Below are 25,144 nucleotides of genomic sequence, written 5' to 3' on the forward strand. Positions count from 1 at the left end.
GCTCCACCTTTATCACAACTACTTATACACCAAGACTATACTTTCAGGGATCATTTCTATAGTTCGTTACTTGAGAAATGTGTGTCTAAAGTGGTAGGTGTCGCTATCCATGATGACGATTCAAGATATTCCCGTTCAGAGCATGAATCTGGTGGCTAGATATGACTTTGCTCATGTTTCTTCCACCGTTGATGATCTTTCCTTGTTCGTCAATGAACATGGATGAAGGGAATATGTTCTGAGTGGATGTTAACCATGTACAATAAAACTTACTGAAATGTCTCCCAAATCCTCATCGTTAGTAAAATAAATCCTATTGAATCAGTCCTGATACCCCAGCAAAAATCTTTTCAGTTTTCTGACTTTCATTTATCTCCATGTCCAGCCCTTATATTTAGCTTCACAATGAGGTGTTTTACCATTTTCCTTTCAGGACAACCTTTGACCTTCCTTTGATCTTCTACATAGAATAACCCCATAACTTCTAACAACTCTTGTGTAGCTTGGGAGCGTCATAGAGCTAATCATGTCACATGTGCATGTTCGTTAGAGTCTCAGCTTTTCATAGATAGCTTTCAGGGGTTTGTAATTCAAACCATTCTGACTCTACAGATGTTTTTGTAAAAAAAAGACCCGGACCTGGGCCCCTTTGAGATACGTCTTTGTCTCACAAACACAGCTCTATCTCAGCCCCCGTTAATCACACAGACTCACTCTTGGTACCACTGGATGCGGAAGACAAAGACAGATCTGATGGTACAACCCATACGTCTATAGCTAAAACTGACAATGTTGAAAAGGGGTAGAATTCCACAAAAATAACTTGCTTTGAAATATGGATGGATGTCCTCCAACATTAGGTCATATTTTACCTGTTGGCAACCAGCATCGCTGACCATCTTACACATTTGTGGAACCTAGCAATTCTCCATAATTAACATCATTTGATTGCAACAAGTGTTGATGCTGAGAATGCAACACAAACCGCTGGTGCAAAGGCTCTTTTCAAGATGCTCCACCTTTATCACAACTACTTATACACCAAGACTATACTTTCAGGGATCATTTCTATAGTTCGTTACTTGAGAAATGTGTGTCTAAAGTGGTAGGTCTCGCTATCCATGATGACGATTCAAGATATTCCCGTTCAGAGCATGAATCTGGTGGCTAGATATGACTTTGCTCATGTTTCTTCCACCTTTGATGATCTTTCCTTGTTCTTCAATGAACATGGATGAAGGGAATATGTTCTGAGTGGATGTTCAACCTGTACAATAAAACTTACTGAAATGTCTCCCAAATCCTCATCGTTAATAAAAGAAATCCTATTGAATCAGTCCTGATACCCCAGCAAAAATCTTTTCAGTTTTCGGACTTTCATTTATCTCCATGTCCAGCCCTTATATTTAGCTTCACAATGAGGTGTTTTACCATTTTCCTTTCAGGACAACCTTTGACCTTCCTTTGATCTTCTACATAGAATAACCCCATAACTTCTAACAACTCTTGTGTAGCTTGGGAGCGTCATAGAGCTAATCATGTCACATGTGCATGTTCGTTAGAGTCTCAGCTTTTCATAGATAGCTTTCAGGGGTTTGTAATTCAAACCATTCTGACTCTACAGATGTTTTTGTAAAAAAAATACCCGGACCTGGGCCCCTTTGAGATACGTCTTTGTCTCACAAACACAGCTCTATCTCAGCCCTCGTTAATCACACAGACTCACTCTTGGTACCACTGGATGCGGAAGACAAAGACAGATCTGATGGTACAACCCATACGTCTATAGCTAAAACTGACAATGTTGAAAGGGGGTAGAATTCCACAAAAATAACTTGCTTTGAAATATGGATGGATGTCCACCAACATTAGGTCATATTTTACCTGTTGGCAACCAGCATCGCTGACCATCTTTCTCATTTGTGGAACCTAGCAATTCTCCATAATTAACATAATTTGATTGCAACAACTGTTGATGCTGAGAATGCAACACAAACCGCTGGTGCAAATGCTCTTTTCAAGATGCTCCACCTTGATCACAACTACTTATACACCAAGACTATACTTTCAGGGATCATTTCTATAGTTCGTTACTTGAGAAATGTGTGTCTAAAGTGGTAGGTCTCGCTATCCATGATGACGATTCAAGATTTTCCCGTTCAGAGCATGAATCTGGTGGCTAGATATGACTATGCTCATGTTTCTTCCACCTTTGATGATCTTTCCTTGTTCTTCAATGAACATGGATGAAGGGAATATGTTCTGAGTGGATGTTCACCCTGTACAATAAAACTTACTGAAATGTCTCCCAAATCCTCATCGTTATTAAAAGAAATCCTATTGAATCAGTCCTGATACCCCAGCAAAAATCTTTTAAGTTTTCTGATTTTCATTTATCTCCATGTCCAGGCCTTGTATTTAGCTTCACAATGAGGTGTTTTACCATTTTCCTTTCAGGACAACCTTTGACCTTCCTTTGATCTTCTACGTAGAATAACCCCATAACTTCTAACAACTCTTGTGTAGCTTGGGAGCGTCATAGAGCTAATCATGTCACATTTGCATGTTCGTTAGAGTCTCAGCTTTTCATAGATAGCTTTTAGGGGTTTGTAATTCAAACCATTCTGACTCTACAGATGTTTTTGTAAAAAAAATACCCGGACCTGGGCCCCTTTGAGATACGTCTTTGTCTCACAAACACAGCTCTATCTCAGCCCTCGTTAATCACACAGACTCACTCTTGGTACCACTGGATGCGGAAGACAAAGACAGATCTGATGGTACAACCCATACGTCTATAGCTAAAACTGACAATGTTGAAAGGGGGTAGAATTCCACAAAAATAACTTGCTTTGAAATATGGATGGATGTCCACCAACATTAGGTCATATTTTACCTGTTGGCAACCAGCATCGCTGACCATCTTTCTCATTTGTGGAACCTAGCAATTCTCCATAATTAACATAATTTGATTGCAACAACTGTTGATGCTGAGAATGCAACACAAACCGCTGGTGCAAATGCTCTTTTCAAGATGCTCCACCTTGATCACAACTACTTATACACCAAGACTATACTTTCAGGGATCATTTCTATAGTTCGTTACTTGAGAAATGTGTGTCTAAAGTGGTAGGTCTCGCTATCCATGATGACGATTCAAGATTTTCCCGTTCAGAGCATGAATCTGGTGGCTAGATATGACTTTGCTCATGTTTCTTCCACCTTTGATGATCTTTCCTTGTTCGTCAATGAACATGGATGAAGGGAATATGTTCTGAGTGGATGTTAACCATGTACAATAAAACTTACTGAAATGTCTCCAAAATCCTCATCGTTAGTGAAATAAATCCTATTGAATCAGTCCTGATACCCCAGCAAAAATCTTTTCAGTTTTCTGACTTTCATTTATCTCCATGTCCAGCCCTTATATTTAGCTTCACAATGAGGTGTTTTACCATTTTCCTTTCAGGACAACCTTTGACCTTCCTTTGATTTTCTACATAGAATAACCCCATAACTTCTAACAACTCTTGTGTAGCTTGGGAGCATCATAGAGCAAATCATGTCACATGTGCATGTTCGTTAGAGTCTCAGCTTTTCATAGATAGCTTTTAGGGGTTTGTAATTCAAACCATTCTGACTCTACAGATGTTTTTGTAAAAAAAGACCCGGACCTGGGCCTCTTTCAGATACGTCTTTGTCTCACAAACACAGCTCTATCTCAGCCCCCGTTAATCACACAGACTAACTCTTGGTACCACTGGATGCGGAAGACAAAGACAGATCTGATGGTACAACCCATACGTCTATAGCTAAAACTGACAATGTTGAAAAGGGGGTAGAATTCCACAAAAATAACTTGCTTTGAAATATGGATGGATGTCCACCAACATTAGGTCATATTTTACCTGTTGGCAACCAGCATCGCTGACCATCTTACTCATTTGTGGAACCTAGCAATTCTCCATAATTAACATCATTTGATTGCAACAACTGTTGATGCTGAGAATGCAACACAAACCGCTGGTGCAAATGCTCTTTTCAAGATGCTCCACCTTGATCACAACTACTTATACACCAAGACTATACTTTCAGGGATCATTTCTATAGTTCGTTACTTGAGAAATGTGTGTCTAAAGTGGTAGGTCTCGCTATCCATGATGACGATTCAAGATATTCCCGTTCAGAGCATGAATCTGGTGGCTAGATATGACTTTGCTCATGTTTCTTCCAGCTTTGATGATCTTTCCTTGTTCGTCAATGAACATGGATGAAGTGAATATGTTCTGAGTGGATGTTAACCATGTACAATAAAACTTACTGAAATGTCTCCCAAATCCTCATCGTTAGTAAAATAAATCCTATTGAATCAGTCCTGATACCCCAGCAAAAATCTTTTCAGTTTTCTGACTTTCATTTATCTCCATGTCCAGCCCTTATATTTAGCTTCACAATGAGGTGTTTTACCATTTTCCTTTCAGGACAACTTTGACCTTCCTTTGATTTTCTACATAGAATAACCCCATAACTTCTAACAACTCTTGTGTAGCTTAGGAGCGTCATAGAGCAAATCATGTCACGTGCATGTTCGTTAGAGTCTCAGCTTTTCATAGATAGCTTTTAGGGGTTTGTAATTCAAACCATTCTGACTCTACAGATGTTTTTGTAAAAAAAAGACCCGGACCTGGGCCCCTTTGAGATACATCTTTCTCTCACAAACACAGCTCTATCTCAGCCCCCGTTAATCACACAGACTAACTCTTGGTACCACTGGATGCGGAAGACAAAGACAGATCTGATGGTACAACCCATACGTCTATAGCTAAAACAGACAATGTTGAAAAGGGGGTAGAATTCCACAAAAATAACTTGCTTTGAAATATGGATGGATGTCCACCAACATTAGGTCATATTTTACCTGTTGGCAACCAGCATCGCTGACCATCTTTCTCATTTGTGGAACCTAGCAATTCTCCATAATTAACATAATTTGATTGCAACAACTGTTGATGCTGAGAATGCAACACAAACCGCTGGTGCAAATGCTCTTTTCAAGGTGCTCCACCTTGATCACAACTACTTATACACCAAGACTATACTTTCAGGGATCAATTCTATAGTTCGTTACTTGAGAAATGTGTGTCTAAAGTGGTAGGTCTCGCTATCCATGATGACGATTCAAGATATTCCCGTTCAGAACATGAATCTGGTGGCTAGAAATGACTTTGCTCATGGTTCTTCCACCTTTGATGATCTTTCCTTGTTCTTCAATGAACATAGATTAAGGGAATATGTTCTGAGTGGATGTTAACCATGTACAATAAAACTTACTGAAATGTCTCCTAGATCCTCATCGTTAATAAAAGAAATCCTATTGAATCAGTCCTGATACCCCAGCAAAAATCTTTTCAGTTTTCTGACTTTCATTTATCTCCATGTCCAGCCCTTATATTTAGCTTCACAATGAGGTGTTTTACCATTTTCCTTTCAGGACAACCTTTGACCTTCCTTTGATTTTCTACATAGAATAACCCCATAACTTCTAACAACTCTTGTGTAGCTTGGGAGCATCATAGAGCAAATCATGTCACATGTGCATGTTCGTTAGAGTCTCAGCTTTTCATAGATAGCTTTTAGGGGTTTGTAATTCAAACCATTCTGACTCTACAGATGTTTTTGTAAAAAAAGACCCGGACCTGGGCCTCTTTCAGATACGTCTTTGTCTCACAAACACAGCTCTATCTCAGCCCCCGTTAATCACACAGACTAACTCTTGGTACCACTGGATGCGGAAGACAAAGACAGATCTGATGGTACAACCCATACGTCTATAGCTAAAACTGACAATGTTGAAAAGGGGGTAGAATTCCACAAAAATAACTTGCTTTGAAATATGGATGGATGTCCACCAACATTAGGTCATATTTTACCTGTTGGCAACCAGCATCGCTGACCATCTTACTCATTTGTGGAACCTAGCAATTCTCCATAATTAACATCATTTGATTGCAACAACTGTTGATGCTGAGAATGCAACACAAACCGCTGGTGCAAATGCTCTTTTCAAGATGCTCCACCTTGATCACAACTACTTATACACCAAGACTATACTTTCAGGGATCATTTCTATAGTTCGTTACTTGAGAAATGTGTGTCTAAAGTGGTAGGTCTCGCTATTCATGATGACGATTCAAGATATTCCCGTTCAGAGCATGAATCTGGTGGCTAGATATGACTTTGCTCATGTTTCTTCCACCTTTGATGATCTTTCCTTGTTCTTCAATGAACATGGATGAAGAGAATATGTTCTGAGTGGATGTTAACCATGTACAATAAAACTTACTGAAATGTCTCCCAAATCCTAATCGTTAATAAAATAAATCCTATTGAATCAGTCCTGATACCCCAGCAAAAATCTTTTCAGTTTTCTGACTTTCATGTATCTCCATGTCCAGCCCTTATATTTAACTTCACAATGAGGTGTTTTACCATTTTCCTTTCAGGACAACCTTTGACCTTCCTTTGATCTTCTACATAGAATAACCCCATAACTTCTAACAACTCTTGTGTAGCTTGGGAGCGTCATAGAGCTAATCATGTCACATGTGCATGTTCGATAGAGTCTCAGCTTTTCATAGATAGCTTTCAGGGGTTTGTAATTCAAACCATTCTGACTCTACAGATGTTTTTGTAAAAAAAGACCCAGACTTGGGCCCCTTTGAGATACGTCTTTGTCTCACAAACACAGCTCTGTATCAGCCCACGTTAATCACACAGACTAACTCTTGGTACCACTGGATGCGGAAGACAAAGACAGATCTGATGGTACAACCCATACGTCTATAGCTAAAACAGACAATGTTGAAAAGGGGGTAGAATTCCCCAAAAATAACTTGCTTTGAAATATGGATGGATGTCCACCAACATTAGGTCATATTTTACCTGTTGGCAACCAGCATCGCTGACCATCTTTCTCATTTGTGGAACCTAGCAATTCTCCATAATTAACATAATTTGATTGCAACAACTGTTGATGCTGAGAATGCAACACAAACCGCTGGTGCAAATGCTCTTTTCAAGATGCTCCACCTTGATCACAACTACTTATACACCAAGACTATACTTTCAGGGATAATTTCTATAGTTCGTTACTTGAGGAAAGTGTGTTTAAAGTGGTAGGTCTCGCTATCCATGATGACGATTCAAGATATTCCCGTTCAGAGCATGAATCTGGTGGCTAGATATGACTTTGCTCATGTTTCTTCTAGCTTTGATGATCTTTCCTTGTTCGTCAATGAACATTGATGAAGGGAATATGTTCTGAGTGGATGTTAACCCTGTACAATAAAACTTACTGAAATGTCTCCCAAATCCTCATCGTTAATAAAATAAATCCTATTGAATCAGTCCTGATACCTCAGCAAAAATCTTTTCAGTTTTCTGACTTTCATTTATCTCCATGTCCAGCCCTTATATTTAGCTTCACAATGAGGTGTTTTACCATTTTCCTTTCAGGACAACCTTTGACCTTCCTTTGATCTTCTACATAGAATAACCCCATAACTTCTAACAACTCTTGTGTAGCTTGGGAGCGTCATAGAGCAAATCATGTCACATGTGCATGTTCGTTAGAGTCTCAGCTTTTCATAGATAGCTTTCAGGGGTTTGTAATTCAAACCATTCTGACTCTACAGATGTTTTTGTAAAAAAAGACCCAGACTTGGGCCCCTTTGAGATACGTCTTTGTCTCACAAACACAGCTCTGTATCAGCCCACGTTAATCACACAGACTAACTCTTGGTACCACTGGATGCGGAAGACAAAGACAGATCTGATGGTACAACCCATACGTCTATAGCTAAAACAGACAATGTTGAAAAGGGGGTAGAATTCCCCAAAAATAACTTGCTTTGAAATATGGATGGATGTCCACCAACATTAGGTCATATTTTACCTGTTGGCAACCAGCATCGCTGACCATCTTTCTCATTTGTGGAACCTAGCAATTCTCCATAATTAACATAATTTGATTGCAACAAATGTTGATGCTGAGAATGCAACACAAACCGCTGGTGCAAATGCTCTTTTCAAGATGCTCCACCTTGATCACAACTACTTATACACCAAGACTATACTTTCAGGGATAATTTCTATAGTTCGTTACTTGAGGAAAGTGTGTTTAAAGTGGTAGGTCTCGCTATCCATGATGACGATTCAAGATATTCCCGTTCAGAGCATGAATCTGGTGGCTAGATATGACTTTGCTCATGTTTCTTCTAGCTTTGATGATCTTTCCTTGTTCGTCAATGAACATTGATGAAGGGAATATGTTCTGAGTGGATGTTAACCCTGTACAATAAAACTTACTGAAATGTCTCCCAAATCCTCATCGTTAATAAAATAAATCCTATTGAATCAGTCCTGATACCTCAGCAAAAATCTTTTCAGTTTTCTGACTTTCATTTATCTCCATGTCCAGCCCTTATATTTAGCTTCACAATGAGGTGTTTTACCATTTTCCTTTCAGGACAACCTTTGACCTTCCTTTGATCTTCTACATAGAATAACCCCATAACTTCTAACAACTCTTGTGTAGCTTGGGAGCGTCATAGAGCAAATCATGTCACATGTGCATGTTCGTTAGAGTCTCAGCTTTTCATAGATAGCTTTCAGGGGTTTGTAATTCAAACCATTCTGACTCTACAGATGTTTTTGTAAAAAAAGACCCAGACTTGGGCCCCTTTGAGATACGTCTTTGTCTCACAAACACAGCTCTGTATCAGCCCCCGTTAATCACACAGACTAACTCTTGGTACCACTGGATGCGGAAGACAAAGACAGATCTGATGGTACAACACATACGTCTATAGCTAAAACTGACAATTTTGAAAAGGGGGTAGAATTCCACAAAAATAACTTGCTTTGAAATATGGATGGATGTCCACCAACATTAGGTCATATTTTACCTGTTGGCAACCAGCATCGCTGACCATCTTTCTCATTTGTGGAACCTAGCAATTCTCCATAATTAACATCATTTGATTGCAACAACTGTTGATGCTGAGAATGCAACACAAACCGCTGGTGCAAATGCTCTTTTCAAGATGCTCCACCTTGATCACAACTACTTATACACCAAGACTATACTTTCAGGGATCATTTCTGTAGTTGGTTACTTGAGAAATGTGTGTCTAAAGTGGTAGGTCTCGCTATCCATGATGACTATTCAAGATATTCCCGTTCAGAGCATGAATCTGGTGGCTAGAAATGACTTTGCTCATGTTTCTTCCACCTTTGATGATCTTTCCTTGTTCTTCAATGAACATGGATGAAGGGAATATGTTCTGAGTGGATGTTAACCATGTACAATAAAACTTACTGAAATGTCTCCCAAATCCTCATCGTTAATAAAATAAATCCTATTGAATCAGTCCTGATACCCCAGCAAAAATCTTTTCAGTTTTCTGACTTTCATTTATCTCCATGTCCAGCCCTTATATTTAACTTCACAATGAGGTGTTTTACCATTTTCCTTTCAGGACAACCTTTGACCTTCCTTTGATCTTCTACATAGAATAACCCCATAACTTCTAACAACTCTTGTGTAGCTTGGGAGCGTCATAGAGCTAATCATGTCACATGTGCATGTTCGTTAGAGTCTAAGCTTTTCATAGATAGCTTTTAGGGGTTTGTAATTCAAACCATTCTGACTCTACAGATGTTTTTGTAAAAAAAAGACCCGGACCTGGGCCCCTTTGAGATATGTCTTTGTCTCACAAACACAGCTCTATCTCAGCCCCCGTTAATCACACAGACTAACTCTTGGTACCACTGGATGCGGAAGACAAAGACAGATCTGATGGTACAACCCATAAGTCTATAGCTAAAACAGACAATGTTGAAAAGGGGGTAGAATTCCACAAAAATAACTTGCTTTGAAATATGGATGGATGTCCACCATCATTAGGTCATATTTTACCTGTTGGCAACCAGCATCGCTGACCGTCTTTCTCATTTGTGGAACCTAGCAATTCTCCATATTTAACATCATTTGTTTGCAACAACTGTTGATGCTGAGAATGCAACACAAACCGCTGGTGCAAATGCTCTTTTCAAGATGCTCCACCTTGATCACAACTACTTATACACCAAGACTATACTTTCAGGGATCATTTCTGTAGTTGGTTACTTGAGAAATGTGTGTCTAAAGTGATAGGTCTCGCTATCCATGATGACTATTCAAGATATTCCCGTTCAGAGCATGAATCTGGTGGCTAGAAATGACTTTGCTCATGTTTCTTCCACCTTTGATGATCTTTCCTTGTTCTTCAATGAACATGGATGAAGGGAATATGTTCTGAGTGGATGTTAACCATGTACAATAAAACTTACTGAAATGTCTCCCAAATCCTCATCGTTAATAAGATAAATCCTATTGAATCAGTCCTGATACCCCAGCAAAAAAAATCTTTTCAGTTTTCTGACTTTCATTTATCTCCATGTCCAGCCCTTATATTTAGCTTCACAATGAGGTGTTTTACCATTTTCCTTTCAGGACAACCTTTGACCTTCCTTTGATTTTCTACATAGAATAACCCCATAACTTCTAACAACTCTTGTGTAGCTTGGGAGCATCATAGAGCAAATCATGTCACATGTGCATGTTCGTTAGAGTCTCAGCTTTTCATAGATAGCTTTTAGGGGTTTGTAATTCAAACCATTCTGACTCTACAGATGTTTTTGTAAAAAAATACCCGGACCTGGGCCTCTTTGAGATACGTCTTTGTCTCGCAAACACAGCTCTATCTCAGCCCCCGTTAATCACACAGACTAACTCTTGGTACCACTGGATGCGGAAGACAAAGACAGATCTGATGGTACAACCCATACGTCTATAGCTAAAACTGACAATGTTGAAAAGGGGGTAGAATTCCACAAAAATAACTTGCTTTGAAATATGGATGGATGTCCACCAACATTAGCTCATATTTTACCTGTTGGCAACCAGCATCGCTGACCATCTTTCTCATTTGTGGAACCTAGCAATTCTCCATAATTAACATAATTTGATTGCAACAACTGTTGATGCTGAGAATGCAACACAAACCGCTGGTGCAAATGCTCTTTTCAAGATGCTCCAACTTGATCACAACTACTTATACACCAAGACTATACTTTCAGGGATCATTTCTATAGTTCGTTACTTGAGAAATGTGTGTCGAAAGTGGTAGGTCTCGCTGTCCATGATGACGATTCAAGATATTCCCGTTCAGAGCATGAATCTGGTGGCTAGATATGACTTTGCTCATGTTTATTCCACCTTTGATGATCTTTCCTTGTTCTTCAATGAACATGGATGAAGGGAATATGTTCTGAGTGGATGTTAACCATGTACAATAAAATCTACTGAAATGTCTCCCAAATCCTAATCGTTAATAAGATAAATCCTATTGAATCAGTCCTGATACCCCAGCAAAAAATCTTTTCAGTTTTCTGACTTTCATTTATCTCCATGTCCAGCCCTTATATTTAGCTTCACAATGAGGTGTTTTACCATTTTCCTTTCAGGACAACCTTTGACCTTCCTTTGATTTTCTACATAGAATAACCCCATAACTTCTAACAACTCTTGTGTAGCTTGGGAGCATCATAGAGCAAATCATGTCACATGTGCATGTTCGTTAGAGTCTCAGCTTTTCATAGATAGCTTTTAGGGGTTTGTAATTCAAACCATTCTGACTCTACAGATGTTTTTGTAAAAAAAGACCCAGACTTGGGCCCCTTTGAGATACGTCTTTGTCTCACAAACACATTTCTCTGTATCAGCCCCCGTTAATCACACAGACTAACTCTTGGTACCACTGGATGCGGAAGACAAAGACAGATCTGATGGTACAACACATACGTCTATAGCTAAAACTGACAATTTTGAAAAGGGGGTAGAATTCCACAAAAATAACTTGCTTTGAAATATGGATGGATGTCCACCAACATTAGGTCATATTTTACCTGTTGGCAACCAGCATCGCTGACCATCTTTCTCATTTGTGGAACCTAGCAATTCTCCATAATTAACATCATTTGATTGCAACAACTGTTGATGCTGAGAATGCAACACAAACCGCTGGTGCAAATGCTCTTTTCAAGATGCTCCACCTTGATCACAACTACTTATACACCAAGACTATACTTTCAGGGATCATTTCTGTAGTTGGTTACTTGAGAAATGTGTGTCTAAAGTGGTAGGTCTCGCTATCCATGATGACTATTCAAGATATTCCCGTTCAGAGCATGAATCTGGTGGCTAGAAATGACTTTGCTCATGTTTCTTCCACCTTTGATGATCTTTCCTTGTTCTTCAATGAACATGGATGAAGGGAATATGTTCTGAGTGGATGTTAACCATGTACAATAAAACTTACTGAAATGTCTCCCAAATCCTCATCGTTAATAAAATAAATCCTATTGAATCAGTCCTGATACCCCAGCAAAAATCTTTTCAGTTTTCTGACTTTCATTTATCTCCATGTCCAGCCCTTATATTTAACTTCACAATGAGGTGTTTTACCATTTTCCTTTCAGGACAACCTTTGACCTTCCTTTGATCTTCTACATAGAATAACCCCATAACTTCTAACAACTCTTGTGTAGCTTGGGAGCGTCATAGAGCTAATCATGTCACATGTGCATGTTCGTTAGAGTCTAAGCTTTTCATAGATAGCTTTTAGGGGTTTGTAATTCAAACCATTCTGACTCTACAGATGTTTTTGTAAAAAAAAGACCCGGACCTGGGCCCCTTTGAGATATGTCTTTGTCTCACAAACACAGCTCTATCTCAGCCCCCGTTAATCACACAGACTAACTCTTGGTACCACTGGATGCGGAAGACAAAGACAGATCTGATGGTACAACCCATAAGTCTATAGCTAAAACAGACAATGTTGAAAAGGGGGTAGAATTCCACAAAAATAACTTGCTTTGAAATATGGATGGATGTCCACCATCATTAGGTCATATTTTACCTGTTGGCAACCAGCATCGCTGACCGTCTTTCTCATTTGTGGAACCTAGCAATTCTCCATATTTAACATCATTTGTTTGCAACAACTGTTGATGCTGAGAATGCAACACAAACCGCTGGTGCAAATGCTCTTTTCAAGATGCTCCACCTTGATCACAACTACTTATACACCAAGACTATACTTTCAGGGATCATTTCTGTAGTTGGTTACTTGAGAAATGTGTGTCTAAAGTGATAGGTCTCGCTATCCATGATGACTATTCAAGATATTCCCGTTCAGAGCATGAATCTGGTGGCTAGAAATGACTTTGCTCATGTTTCTTCCACCTTTGATGATCTTTCCTTGTTCTTCAATGAACATGGATGAAGGGAATATGTTCTGAGTGGATGTTAACCATGTACAATAAAACTTACTGAAATGTCTCCCAAATCCTCATCGTTAATAAGATAAATCCTATTGAATCAGTCCTGATACCCCAGCAAAAAATCTTTTCAGTTTTCTGACTTTCATTTATCTCCATGTCCAGCCCTTATATTTAGCTTCACAATGAGGTGTTTTACCATTTTCCTTTCAGGACAACCTTTGACCTTCCTTTGATTTTCTACATAGAATAACCCCATAACTTCTAACAACTCTTGTGTAGCTTGGGAGCATCATAGAGCAAATCATGTCACATGTGCATGTTCGTTAGAGTCTCAGCTTTTCATAGATAGCTTTTAGGGGTTTGTAATTCAAACCATTCTGACTCTACAGATGTTTTTGTAAAAAAATACCCGGACCTGGGCCTCTTTGAGATACGTCTTTGTCTCGCAAACACAGCTCTATCTCAGCCCCCGTTAATCACACAGACTAACTCTTGGTACCACTGGATGCGGAAGACAAAGACAGATCTGATGGTACAACCCATACGTCTATAGCTAAAACTGACAATGTTGAAAAGGGGGTAGAATTCCACAAAAATAACTTGCTTTGAAATATGGATGGATGTCCACCAACATTAGCTCATATTTTACCTGTTGGCAACCAGCATCGCTGACCATCTTTCTCATTTGTGGAACCTAGCAATTCTCCATAATTAACATAATTTGATTGCAACAACTGTTGATGCTGAGAATGCAACACAAACCGCTGGTGCAAATGCTCTTTTCAAGATGCTCCAACTTGATCACAACTACTTATACACCAAGACTATACTTTCAGGGATCATTTCTATAGTTCGTTACTTGAGAAATGTGTGTCTAAAGTGGTAGGTCTCGCTCTCCATGATGACGATTCAAGATATTCCCATTCAGAGCATGAATCTGGTGGCTAGAAATGACTTTGCTCATGTTTCTTCAACCTTTGATGATCTTTCCTTGTTCTTCAATGAACATGCATGAAGGGAATATGTTCTGAGTGGATGTTAACCATGTACAATAAAATCTACTGAAATGTCTCCCAAATCCTAATCGTTAATAAGATAAATCCTATTGAATCAGTCCTGATACCCCAGCAAAAAATCTTTTCAGTTTTCTGACTTTCATTTATCTCCATGTCCAGCCCTTATATTTAGCTTCACAATGAGGTGTTTTACCATTTTCCTTTCAGGACAACCTTTGACCTTCCTTTGATTTTCTACATAGAATAACCCCATAACTTCTAACAACTCTTGTGTAGCTTGGGAGCATCATAGAGCAAATCATGTCACATGTGCATGTTCGTTAGAGTCTCAGCTTTTCATAGATAGCTTTTAGGGGTTTGTAATTCAAACCATTCTGACTCTACAGATGTTTTTGTAAAAAAAGACCCGGACCTGGGCCTCTTTGAGATACGTCTTTGTCTCGCAAACACAGCTCTATCTCAGCCCCCGTTAATCACACAGACTAACTCTTGGTACCACTGGATGCGGAAGACAAAGACAGATCTGATGGTACAACCCATAAGTCTATAGCTAAAACAGACAATGTTGAAAAGGGGGTAGAATTCCACAAAAATAACTTGCTTTGAAATATGGATGGATGTCCACCATCATTAGGTCATATTTTACCTGTTGGCAACCAGCATCGCTGACCGTCTTTCTCATTTGTGGAACCTAGCAATTCTCCATATTTAACATCATTTGTTTGCAACAACTGTTGATGCTGAGAATGCAACACAAACCGCTGGTGCAAATGCTCTTTTCAAGATGCTCCACCTTGATCACAACTACTTATACACCAAGACTATACTTTCAGGGATCATTTCTATAGTTCGTTACTTGAGAAATGTGTGTCGAAAGTGGTAGGTCTCGCTGTCCATGATGACGATTCAAGATATTCCCGTTCAGAGCATGAATCTGGTGGCTAGATATGACTTTGCTCATGTTTATTCCACCTTTGATGATCTTTCCTTGTTCTTCAATGAACATGGATGAAGGGAATATGTTCTGAGTGGATGTTAACCATGTACAATAAAATCTACTGAAATGTCTCCCAAATCCTAATCGTTAATAAGATAAATCCTATTGAATCAGTCCTGATACCCCAGCAAAAAATCTTTTCAGTTTTCTGACTTTCATTTATCTCCATGTCCAGCCCTTATATTTAGCTTCACAATGAGGTGTTTTACCATTTTCCTTTCAGGACAACCTTTGACCTTCCTTTGATTTTCTACATAGAATAACCCCATAACTTCTAACAACTCTTGTGTAGCTTGGGAGCATCATAGAGCAAATCATGTCACATGTGCATGTTCGTTAGAGTCTCAGCTTTTCATAGATAGCTTTTAGGGGTTTGTAATTCAAACCATTCTGACTCTACAGATGTTTTTGTAAAAAAAGACCCAGACTTGGGCCCCTTTGAGATACGTCTTTGTCTCACAAACACATTTCTCTGTATCAGCCCCCGTTAATCACACAGACTAACTCTTGGTACCACTGGATGCGGAAGACAAAGACAGATCTGATGGTACAACACATACGTCTATAGCTAAAACTGACAATTTTGAAAAGGGGGTAGAATTCCACAAAAATAACTTGCTTTGAAATATGGATGGATGTCCACCAACATTAGGTCATATTTTACCTGTTGGCAACCAGCATCGCTGACCATCTTTCTCATTTGTGGAACCTAGCAATTCTCCATAATTAACATCATTTGATTGCAACAACTGTTGATGCTGAGAATGCAACACAAACCGCTGGTGCAAATGCTCTTTTCAAGATGCTCCACCTTGATCACAACTACTTATACACCAAGACTATACTTTCAGGGATCATTTCTGTAGTTGGTTACTTGAGAAATGTGTGTCTAAAGTGGTAGGTCTCGCTATCCATGATGACTATTCAAGATATTCCCGTTCAGAGCATGAATCTGGTGGCTAGAAATGACTTTGCTCATGTTTCTTCCACCTTTGATGATCTTTCCTTGTTCTTCAATGAACATGGATGAAGGGAATATGTTCTGAGTGGATGTTAACCATGTACAATAAAACTTACTGAAATGTCTCCCAAATCCTCATCGTTAATAAAATAAATCCTATTGAATCAGTCCTGATACCCCAGCAAAAATCTTTTCAGTTTTCTGACTTTCATTTATCTCCATGTCCAGCCCTTATATTTAACTTCACAATGAGGTGTTTTACCATTTTCCTTTCAGGACAACCTTTGACCTTCCTTTGATCTTCTACATAGAATAACCCCATAACTTCTAACAACTCTTGTGTAGCTTGGGAGCGTCATAGAGCTAATCATGTCACATGTGCATGTTCGTTAGAGTCTAAGCTTTTCATAGATAGCTTTTAGGGGTTTGTAATTCAAACCATTCTGACTCTACAGATGTTTTTGTAAAAAAAAGACCCGGACCTGGGCCCCTTTGAGATATGTCTTTGTCTCACAAACACAGCTCTATCTCAGCCCCCGTTAATCACACAGACTAACTCTTGGTACCACTGGATGCGGAAGACAAAGACAGATCTGATGGTACAACCCATAAGTCTATAGCTAAAACAGACAATGTTGAAAAGGGGGTAGAATTCCACAAAAATAACTTGCTTTGAAATATGGATGGATGTCCACCATCATTAGGTCATATTTTACCTGTTGGCAACCAGCATCGCTGACCGTCTTTCTCATTTGTGGAACCTAGCAATTCTCCATATTTAACATCATTTGTTTGCAACAACTGTTGATGCTGAGAATGCAACACAAACCGCTGGTGCAAATGCTCTTTTCAAGATGCTCCACCTTGATCACAACTACTTATACACCAAGACTATACTTTCAGGGATCATTTCTGTAGTTGGTTACTTGAGAAATGTGTGTCTAAAGTGATAGGTCTCGCTATCCATGATGACTATTCAAGATATTCCCGTTCAGAGCATGAATCTGGTGGCTAGAAATGACTTTGCTCATGTTTCTTCCACCTTTGATGATCTTTCCTTGTTCTTCAATGAACATGGATGAAGGGAATATGTTCTGAGTGGATGTTAACCATGTACAATAAAACTTACTGAAATGTCTCCCAAATCCTCATCGTTAATAAGATAAATCCTATTGAATCAGTCCTGATACCCCAGCAAAAAATCTTTTCAGTTTTCTGACTTTCATTTATCTCCATGTCCAGCCCTTATATTTAGCTTCACAATGAGGTGTTTTACCATTTTCCTTTCAGGACAACCTTTGACCTTCCTTTGATTTTCTACATAGAATAACCCCATAACTTCTAACAACTCTTGTGTAGCTTGGGAGCATCATAGAGCAAATCATGTCACATGTGCATGTTCGTTAGAGTCTCAGCTTTTCATAGATAGCTTTTAGGGGTTTGTAATTCAAACCATTCTGACTCTACAGATGTTTTTGTAAAAAAATACCCGGACCTGGGCCTCTTTGAGATACGTCTTTGTCTCGCAAACACAGCTCTATCTCAGCCCCCGTTAATCACACAGACTAACTCTTGGTACCACTGGATGCGGAAGACAAAGACAGATCTGATGGTACAACCCATACGTCTATAGCTAAAACTGACAATGTTGAAAAGGGGGTAGAATTCCACAAAAATAACTTGCTTTGAAATATGGATGGATGTCCACCAACATTAGCTCATATTTTACCTGTTGGCAACCAGCATCGCTGACCATCTTTCTCATTTGTGGAACCTAGCAATTCTCCATAATTAACATAATTTGATTGCAACAACTGTTGATGCTGAGAATGCAACACAAACCGCTGGTGCAAATGCTCTTTTCAAGATGCTCCAACTTGATCACAACTACTTATACACCAAGACTATACTTTCAGGGATCATTTCTATAGTTCGTTACTTGAGAAATGTGTGTCGAAAGTGGTAGGTCTCGCTGTCCATGATGACGATTCAAGATATTCCCGTTCAGAGCATGAATCTGGTGGCTAGATATGACTTTGCTCATGTTTATTCCACCTTTGATGATCTTTCCTTGTTCTTCAATGAACATGGATGAAGGGAATATGTTCTGAGTGGATGTTAACCATGTACAATAAAATCTACTGAAATGTCTCCCAAATCCTAATCGTTAATAAGATAAATCCTATTGAATCAGTCCTGATACCCCAGCAAAAAATCTTTTCAGTTTTCTGACTTTCATTTATCTCCATGTCCAGCCCTTATATTTAGCTTCACAATGAGGTGTTTTACCATTTTCCTTTCAGGACAACCTTTGACCTTCCTTTGATTTTCTACATAGAATAACCCCATAACTTCTAACAACTCTTGTGTAGCTTGGGAGCGTCATAGAGCTAATCATGTCACATGTGCATGTTCGTTAGAGTCTAAGCTTTTCATAGATAGCTTTTAGGGGTTTGTAATTCAAACCATTCTGACTCTACAGATGTTTTTGTAAAAAAAAGACCCGGACCTGGGCCCCTTTGAGATATGTCTTTGTCTCACAAACACAGCTCTATCTCAGCCCCCGTTAATCACACAGACTAACTCTTGGTACCACTGGATGCGGAAGACAAAGACAGATCTGATGGTACAACCCATAAGTCTATAGCTAAAACAGACAATGTTGAAAAGGGGGTAGAATTCCACAAAAATAACTTGCTTTGAAATATGGATGGATGTCCACCATCATTAGGTCATATTTTACCTGTTGGCAACCAGCATCGCTGACCGTCTTTCTCATTTGTGGAACCTAGCAATTCTCCATATTTAACATCATTTGTTTGCAACAACTGTTGATGCTGAGAATGCAACACAAACCGCTGGTGCAAATGCTCTTTTCAAGATGCTCCACCTTGATCACAACTACTTATACACCAAGACTATACTTTCAGGGATCATTTCTGTAGTTGGTTACTTGAGAAATGTGTGTCTAAAGTGATAGGTCTCGCTATCCATGATGACTATTCAAGATATTCCCGTTCAGAGCATGAATCTGGTGGCTAGAAATGACTTTGCTCATGTTTCTTCCACCTTTGATGATCTTTCCTTGTTCTTCAATGAACATGGATGAAGGGAATATGTTCTGAGTGGATGTTAACCATGTACAATAAAACTTACTGAAATGTCTCCCAAATCCTCATCGTTAATAAGATAAATCCTATTGAATCAGTCCTGATACCCCAGCAAAAAATCTTTTCAGTTTTCTGACTTTCATTTATCTCCATGTCCAGCCCTTATATTTAGCTTCACAATGAGGTGTTTTACCATTTTCCTTTCAGGACAACCTTTGACCTTCCTTTGATTTTCTACATAGAATAACCCCATAACTTCTAACAACTCTTGTGTAGCTTGGGAGCATCATAGAGCAAATCATGTCACATGTGCATGTTCGTTAGAGTCTCAGCTTTTCATAGATAGCTTTTAGGGGTTTGTAATTCAAACCATTCTGACTCTACAGATGTTTTTGTAAAAAAATACCCGGACCTGGGCCTCTTTGAGATACGTCTTTGTCTCGCAAACACAGCTCTATCTCAGCCCCCGTTAATCACACAGACTAACTCTTGGTACCACTGGATGCGGAAGACAAAGACAGATCTGATGGTACAACCCATACGTCTATAGCTAAAACTGACAATGTTGAAAAGGGGGTAGAATTCCACAAAAATAACTTGCTTTGAAATATGGATGGATGTCCACCAACATTAGCTCATATTTTACCTGTTGGCAACCAGCATCGCTGACCATCTTTCTCATTTGTGGAACCTAGCAATTCTCCATAATTAACATAATTTGATTGCAACAACTGTTGATGCTGAGAATGCAACACAAACCGCTGGTGCAAATGCTCTTTTCAAGATGCTCCAACTTGATCACAACTACTTATACACCAAGACTATACTTTCAGGGATCATTTCTATAGTTCGTTACTTGAGAAATGTGTGTCGAAAGTGGTAGGTCTCGCTGTCCATGATGACGATTCAAGATATTCCCGTTCAGAGCATGAATCTGGTGGCTAGATATGACTTTGCTCATGTTTATTCCACCTTTGATGATCTTTCCTTGTTCTTCAATGAACATGGATGAAGGGAATATGTTCTGAGTGGATGTTAACCATGTACAATAAAATCTACTGAAATGTCTCCCAAATCCTAATCGTTAATAAGATAAATCCTATTGAATCAGTCCTGATACCCCAGCAAAAAATCTTTTCAGTTTTCTGACTTTCATTTATCTCCATGTCCAGCCCTTATATTTAGCTTCACAATGAGGTGTTTTACCATTTTCCTTTCAGGACAACCTTTGACCTTCCTTTGATTTTCTACATAGAATAACCCCATAACTTCTAACAACTCTTGTGTAGCTTGGGAGCATCATAGAGCAAATCATGTCACATGTGCATGTTCGTTAGAGTCTCAGCTTTTCATAGATAGCTTTTAGGGGTTTGTAATTCAAACCATTCTGACTCTACAGATGTTTTTGTAAAAAAAGACCCAGACTTGGGCCCCTTTGAGATACGTCTTTGTCTCACAAACACATTTCTCTGTATCAGCCCCCGTTAATCACACAGACTAACTCTTGGTACCACTGGATGCGGAAGACAAAGACAGATCTGATGGTACAACACATACGTCTATAGCTAAAACTGACAATTTTGAAAAGGGGGTAGAATTCCACAAAAATAACTTGCTTTGAAATATGGATGGATGTCCACCAACATTAGGTCATATTTTACCTGTTGGCAACCAGCATCGCTGACCATCTTTCTCATTTGTGGAACCTAGCAATTCTCCATAATTAACATCATTTGATTGCAACAACTGTTGATGCTGAGAATGCAACACAAACCGCTGGTGCAAATGCTCTTTTCAAGATGCTCCACCTTGATCACAACTACTTATACACCAAGACTATACTTTCAGGGATCATTTCTGTAGTTGGTTACTTGAGAAATGTGTGTCTAAAGTGGTAGGTCTCGCTATCCATGATGACTATTCAAGATATTCCCGTTCAGAGCATGAATCTCGTGGCTAGAAATGACTTTGCTCATGTTTCTTCCACCTTTGATGATCTTTCCTTGTTCTTCAATGAACATGGATGAAGGGAATATGTTCTGAGTGGATGTTAACCATGTACAATAAAACTTACTGAAATGTCTCCCAAATCCTCATCGTTAATAAAATAAATCCTATTGAATCAGTCCTGATACCCCAGCAAAAATCTTTTCAGTTTTCTGACTTTCATTTATCTCCATGTCCAGCCCTTATATTTAACTTCACAATGAGGTGTTTTACCATTTTCCTTTCAGGACAACCTTTGACCTTCCTTTGATCTTCTACATAGAATAACCCCATAACTTCTAACAACTCTTGTGTAGCTTGGGAGCGTCATAGAGCTAATCATGTCACATGTGCATGTTCGTTAGAGTCTAAGCTTTTCATAGATAGCTTTTAGGGGTTTGTAATTCAAACCATTCTGACTCTACAGATGTTTTTGTAAAAAAAAGACCCGGACCTGGGCCCCTTTGAGATATGTCTTTGTCTCACAAACACAGCTCTATCTCAGCCCCCGTTAATCACACAGACTAACTCTTGGTACCACTGGATGCGGAAGACAAAGACAGATCTGATGGTACAACCCATAAGTCTATAGCTAAAACAGACAATGTTGAAAAGGGGGTAGAATTCCACAAAAATAACTTGCTTTGAAATATGGATGGATGTCCACCATCATTAGGTCATATTTTACCTGTTGGCAACCAGCATCGCTGACCGTCTTTCTCATTTGTGGAACCTAGCAATTCTCCATATTTAACATCATTTGTTTGCAACAACTGTTGATGCTGAGAATGCAACACAAACCGCTGGTGCAAATGCTCTTTTCAAGATGCTCCACCTTGATCACAACTACTTATACACCAAGACTATACTTTCAGGGATCATTTCTGTAGTTGGTTACTTGAGAAATGTGTGTCTAAAGTGATAGGTCTCGCTATCCATGATGACTATTCAAGATATTCCCGTTCAGAGCATGAATCTGGTGGCTAGAAATGACTTTGCTCATGTTTCTTCCACCTTTGATGATCTTTCCTTGTTCTTCAATGAACATGGATGAAGGGAATATGTTCTGAGTGGATGTTAACCATGTACAATAAAACTTACTGAAATGTCTCCCAAATCCTCATCGTTAATAAGATAAATCCTATTGAATCAGTCCTGATACCCCAGCAAAAAATCTTTTCAGTTTTCTGACTTTCATTTATCTCCATGTCCAGCCCTTATATTTAGCTTCACAATGAGGTGTTTTACCATTTTCCTTTCAGGACAACCTTTGACCTTCCTTTGATTTTCTACATAGAATAACCCCATAACTTCTAACAACTCTTGTGTAGCTTGGGAGCATCATAGAGCAAATCATGTCACATGTGCATGTTCGTTAGAGTCTCAGCTTTTCATAGATAGCTTTTAGGGGTTTGTAATTCAAACCATTCTGACTCTACAGATGTTTTTGTAAAAAAATACCCGGACCTGGGCCTCTTTGAGATACGTCTTTGTCTCGCAAACACAGCTCTATCTCAGCCCCCGTTAATCACACAGACTAACTCTTGGTACCACTGGATGCGGAAGACAAAGACAGATCTGATGGTACAACCCATACGTCTATAGCTAAAACAGACAATGTTGAAAAGGGGGTAGAATTCCACAAAAATAACTTGCTTTGAAATATGGATGGATGTCCACCATCATTAGGTCATATTTTACCTGTTGGCAACCAGCATCGCTGACCGTCTTTCTCATTTGTGGAACCTAGCAATTCTCCATATTTAACATCATTTGTTTGCAACAACTGTTGATGCTGAGAATGCAACACAAACCGCTGGTGCAAATGCTCTTTTCAAGATGCTCCACCTTGATCACAACTACTTATACACCAAGACTATACTTTCAGGGATCATTTCTGTAGTTGGTTACTTGAGAAATGTGTGTCTAAAGTGATAGGTCTCGCTATCCATGATGACTATTCAAGATATTCCCGTTCAGAGCATGAATCTGGTGGCTAGAAATGACTTTGCTCATGTTTCTTCCACCTTTGATGATCTTTCCTTGTTCTTCAATGAACATGGATGAAGGGAATATGTTCTGAGTGGATGTTAACCATGTACAATAAAACTTACTGAAATGTCTCCCAAATCCTCATCGTTAATAAGATAAATCCTATTGAATCAGTCCTGATACCCCAGCAAAAAATCTTTTCAGTTTTCTGACTTTCATTTATCTCCATGTCCAGCCCTTATATTTAGCTTCACAATGAGGTGTTTTACCATTTTCCTTTCAGGACAACCTTTGACCTTCCTTTGATTTTCTACATAGAATAACCCCATAACTTCTAACAACTCTTGTGTAGCTTGGGAGCATCATAGAGCAAATCATGTCACATGTGCATGTTCGTTAGAGTCTCAGCTTTTCATAGATAGCTTTTAGGGGTTTGTAATTCAAACCATTCTGACTCTACAGATGTTTTTGTAAAAAAATACCCGGACCTGGGCCTCTTTGAGATACGTCTTTGTCTCGCAAACACAGCTCTATCTCAGCCCCCGTTAATCACACAGACTAACTCTTGGTACCACTGGATGCGGAAGACAAAGACAGATCTGATGGTACAACCCATACGTCTATAGCTAAAACTGACAATGTTGAAAAGGGGGTAGAATTCCACAAAAATAACTTGCTTTGAAATATGGATGGATGTCCACCAACATTAGCTCATATTTTACCTGTTGGCAACCAGCATCGCTGACCATCTTTCTCATTTGTGGAACCTAGCAATTCTCCATAATTAACATAATTTGATTGCAACAACTGTTGATGCTGAGAATGCAACACAAACCGCTGGTGCAAATGCTCTTTTCAAGATGCTCCAACTTGATCACAACTACTTATACACCAAGACTATACTTTCAGGGATCATTTCTATAGTTCGTTACTTGAGAAATGTGTGTCTAAAGTGGTAGGTCTCGCTCTCCATGATGACGATTCAAGATATTCCCATTCAGAGCATGAATCTGGTGGCTAGAAATGACTTTGCTCATGTTTCTTCAACCTTTGATGATCTTTCCTTGTTCTTCAATGAACATGCATGAAGGGAATATGTTCTGAGTGGATGTTAACCATGTACAATAAAATCTACTGAAATGTCTCCCAAATCCTAATCGTTAATAAGATAAATCCTATTGAATCAGTCCTGATACCCCAGCAAAAAATCTTTTCAGTTTTCTGACTTTCATTTATCTCCATGTCCAGCCCTTATATTTAGCTTCACAATGAGGTGTTTTACCATTTTCCTTTCAGGACAACCTTTGACCTTCCTTTGATTTTCTACATAGAATAACCCCATAACTTCTAACAACTCTTGTGTAGCTTGGGAGCATCATAGAGCAAATCATGTCACATGTGCATGTTCGTTAGAGTCTCAGCTTTTCATAGATAGCTTTTAGGGGTTTGTAATTCAAACCATTCTGACTCTACAGATGTTTTTGTAAAAAAAGACCCGGACCTGGGCCTCTTTGAGATACGTCTTTGTCTCGCAAACACAGCTCTATCTCAGCCCCCGTTAATCACACAGACTAACTCTTGGTACCACTGGATGCGGAAGACAAAGACAGATCTGATGGTACAACCCATAAGTCTATAGCTAAAACAGACAATGTTGAAAAGGGGGTAGAATTCCACAAAAATAACTTGCTTTGAA

The 25,144-nt window shown here is 39.1% G+C and overlaps 25 non-coding genes across 25 annotated transcripts; all 25 read left to right on the forward strand.

Moving 5' to 3' along the window:
- Positions 1–31: 31 nt before the first annotated feature.
- LOC123729904 (small nucleolar RNA U3) lies at positions 32–247 on the forward strand. The gene has a single exon (XR_006761603.2). It is a non-coding gene; the product is annotated as a small nucleolar RNA U3 (small nucleolar RNA).
- Positions 248–1,043: 796 nt separating this feature from the next.
- LOC123729941 (small nucleolar RNA U3) lies at positions 1,044–1,259 on the forward strand. The gene has a single exon (XR_006761640.2). It is a non-coding gene; the product is annotated as a small nucleolar RNA U3 (small nucleolar RNA).
- Positions 1,260–2,055: 796 nt separating this feature from the next.
- Positions 2,056–2,271, forward strand: LOC145863086 (small nucleolar RNA U3). Its single transcript, XR_014382413.1, has one exon. It is a non-coding gene; the product is annotated as a small nucleolar RNA U3 (small nucleolar RNA).
- A 796-nt stretch (positions 2,272–3,067) lies between these two features.
- On the forward strand, positions 3,068–3,283 carry LOC145863084 (small nucleolar RNA U3). The gene has a single exon (XR_014382411.1). It is a non-coding gene; the product is annotated as a small nucleolar RNA U3 (small nucleolar RNA).
- A 796-nt stretch (positions 3,284–4,079) lies between these two features.
- On the forward strand, positions 4,080–4,295 carry LOC145863116 (small nucleolar RNA U3). Its single transcript, XR_014382441.1, has one exon. It is a non-coding gene; the product is annotated as a small nucleolar RNA U3 (small nucleolar RNA).
- A 794-nt stretch (positions 4,296–5,089) lies between these two features.
- Positions 5,090–5,305, forward strand: LOC145863120 (small nucleolar RNA U3). Its single transcript, XR_014382445.1, has one exon. It is a non-coding gene; the product is annotated as a small nucleolar RNA U3 (small nucleolar RNA).
- Positions 5,306–6,101: 796 nt separating this feature from the next.
- On the forward strand, positions 6,102–6,317 carry LOC145863108 (small nucleolar RNA U3). The gene has a single exon (XR_014382434.1). It is a non-coding gene; the product is annotated as a small nucleolar RNA U3 (small nucleolar RNA).
- Positions 6,318–7,113: 796 nt separating this feature from the next.
- LOC145863121 (small nucleolar RNA U3) lies at positions 7,114–7,329 on the forward strand. The gene has a single exon (XR_014382446.1). It is a non-coding gene; the product is annotated as a small nucleolar RNA U3 (small nucleolar RNA).
- A 796-nt stretch (positions 7,330–8,125) lies between these two features.
- LOC145863123 (small nucleolar RNA U3) lies at positions 8,126–8,341 on the forward strand. The gene has a single exon (XR_014382448.1). It is a non-coding gene; the product is annotated as a small nucleolar RNA U3 (small nucleolar RNA).
- Positions 8,342–9,137: 796 nt separating this feature from the next.
- LOC123729920 (small nucleolar RNA U3) lies at positions 9,138–9,353 on the forward strand. The gene has a single exon (XR_006761619.2). It is a non-coding gene; the product is annotated as a small nucleolar RNA U3 (small nucleolar RNA).
- A 797-nt stretch (positions 9,354–10,150) lies between these two features.
- On the forward strand, positions 10,151–10,366 carry LOC145863076 (small nucleolar RNA U3). Its single transcript, XR_014382405.1, has one exon. It is a non-coding gene; the product is annotated as a small nucleolar RNA U3 (small nucleolar RNA).
- A 799-nt stretch (positions 10,367–11,165) lies between these two features.
- On the forward strand, positions 11,166–11,381 carry LOC145863093 (small nucleolar RNA U3). The gene has a single exon (XR_014382419.1). It is a non-coding gene; the product is annotated as a small nucleolar RNA U3 (small nucleolar RNA).
- Positions 11,382–12,180: 799 nt separating this feature from the next.
- On the forward strand, positions 12,181–12,396 carry LOC123729929 (small nucleolar RNA U3). Its single transcript, XR_006761628.2, has one exon. It is a non-coding gene; the product is annotated as a small nucleolar RNA U3 (small nucleolar RNA).
- A 797-nt stretch (positions 12,397–13,193) lies between these two features.
- Positions 13,194–13,409, forward strand: LOC123729997 (small nucleolar RNA U3). The gene has a single exon (XR_006761690.2). It is a non-coding gene; the product is annotated as a small nucleolar RNA U3 (small nucleolar RNA).
- Positions 13,410–14,206: 797 nt separating this feature from the next.
- On the forward strand, positions 14,207–14,422 carry LOC123729937 (small nucleolar RNA U3). The gene has a single exon (XR_006761636.2). It is a non-coding gene; the product is annotated as a small nucleolar RNA U3 (small nucleolar RNA).
- Positions 14,423–15,219: 797 nt separating this feature from the next.
- On the forward strand, positions 15,220–15,435 carry LOC145863094 (small nucleolar RNA U3). The gene has a single exon (XR_014382420.1). It is a non-coding gene; the product is annotated as a small nucleolar RNA U3 (small nucleolar RNA).
- A 799-nt stretch (positions 15,436–16,234) lies between these two features.
- Positions 16,235–16,450, forward strand: LOC123729906 (small nucleolar RNA U3). Its single transcript, XR_006761605.2, has one exon. It is a non-coding gene; the product is annotated as a small nucleolar RNA U3 (small nucleolar RNA).
- Positions 16,451–17,247: 797 nt separating this feature from the next.
- LOC123729921 (small nucleolar RNA U3) lies at positions 17,248–17,463 on the forward strand. The gene has a single exon (XR_006761620.2). It is a non-coding gene; the product is annotated as a small nucleolar RNA U3 (small nucleolar RNA).
- A 797-nt stretch (positions 17,464–18,260) lies between these two features.
- LOC123729914 (small nucleolar RNA U3) lies at positions 18,261–18,476 on the forward strand. Its single transcript, XR_006761613.2, has one exon. It is a non-coding gene; the product is annotated as a small nucleolar RNA U3 (small nucleolar RNA).
- A 798-nt stretch (positions 18,477–19,274) lies between these two features.
- On the forward strand, positions 19,275–19,490 carry LOC123729939 (small nucleolar RNA U3). Its single transcript, XR_006761638.2, has one exon. It is a non-coding gene; the product is annotated as a small nucleolar RNA U3 (small nucleolar RNA).
- Positions 19,491–20,287: 797 nt separating this feature from the next.
- Positions 20,288–20,503, forward strand: LOC145863095 (small nucleolar RNA U3). The gene has a single exon (XR_014382421.1). It is a non-coding gene; the product is annotated as a small nucleolar RNA U3 (small nucleolar RNA).
- Positions 20,504–21,302: 799 nt separating this feature from the next.
- LOC123729947 (small nucleolar RNA U3) lies at positions 21,303–21,518 on the forward strand. Its single transcript, XR_006761646.2, has one exon. It is a non-coding gene; the product is annotated as a small nucleolar RNA U3 (small nucleolar RNA).
- A 797-nt stretch (positions 21,519–22,315) lies between these two features.
- LOC123729916 (small nucleolar RNA U3) lies at positions 22,316–22,531 on the forward strand. The gene has a single exon (XR_006761615.2). It is a non-coding gene; the product is annotated as a small nucleolar RNA U3 (small nucleolar RNA).
- Positions 22,532–23,328: 797 nt separating this feature from the next.
- On the forward strand, positions 23,329–23,544 carry LOC123729917 (small nucleolar RNA U3). Its single transcript, XR_006761616.2, has one exon. It is a non-coding gene; the product is annotated as a small nucleolar RNA U3 (small nucleolar RNA).
- A 797-nt stretch (positions 23,545–24,341) lies between these two features.
- LOC123729934 (small nucleolar RNA U3) lies at positions 24,342–24,557 on the forward strand. Its single transcript, XR_006761633.2, has one exon. It is a non-coding gene; the product is annotated as a small nucleolar RNA U3 (small nucleolar RNA).
- The last annotated feature ends 587 nt before the right edge of the window (positions 24,558–25,144 follow it).

This window comes from Salmo salar, chromosome 23 (assembly GCF_965601325.2).
Source record: "Salmo salar chromosome 23, fSalSal1, whole genome shotgun sequence".
In the NCBI taxonomy this organism is placed as follows: domain Eukaryota; kingdom Metazoa; phylum Chordata; class Actinopteri; order Salmoniformes; family Salmonidae; genus Salmo; species Salmo salar.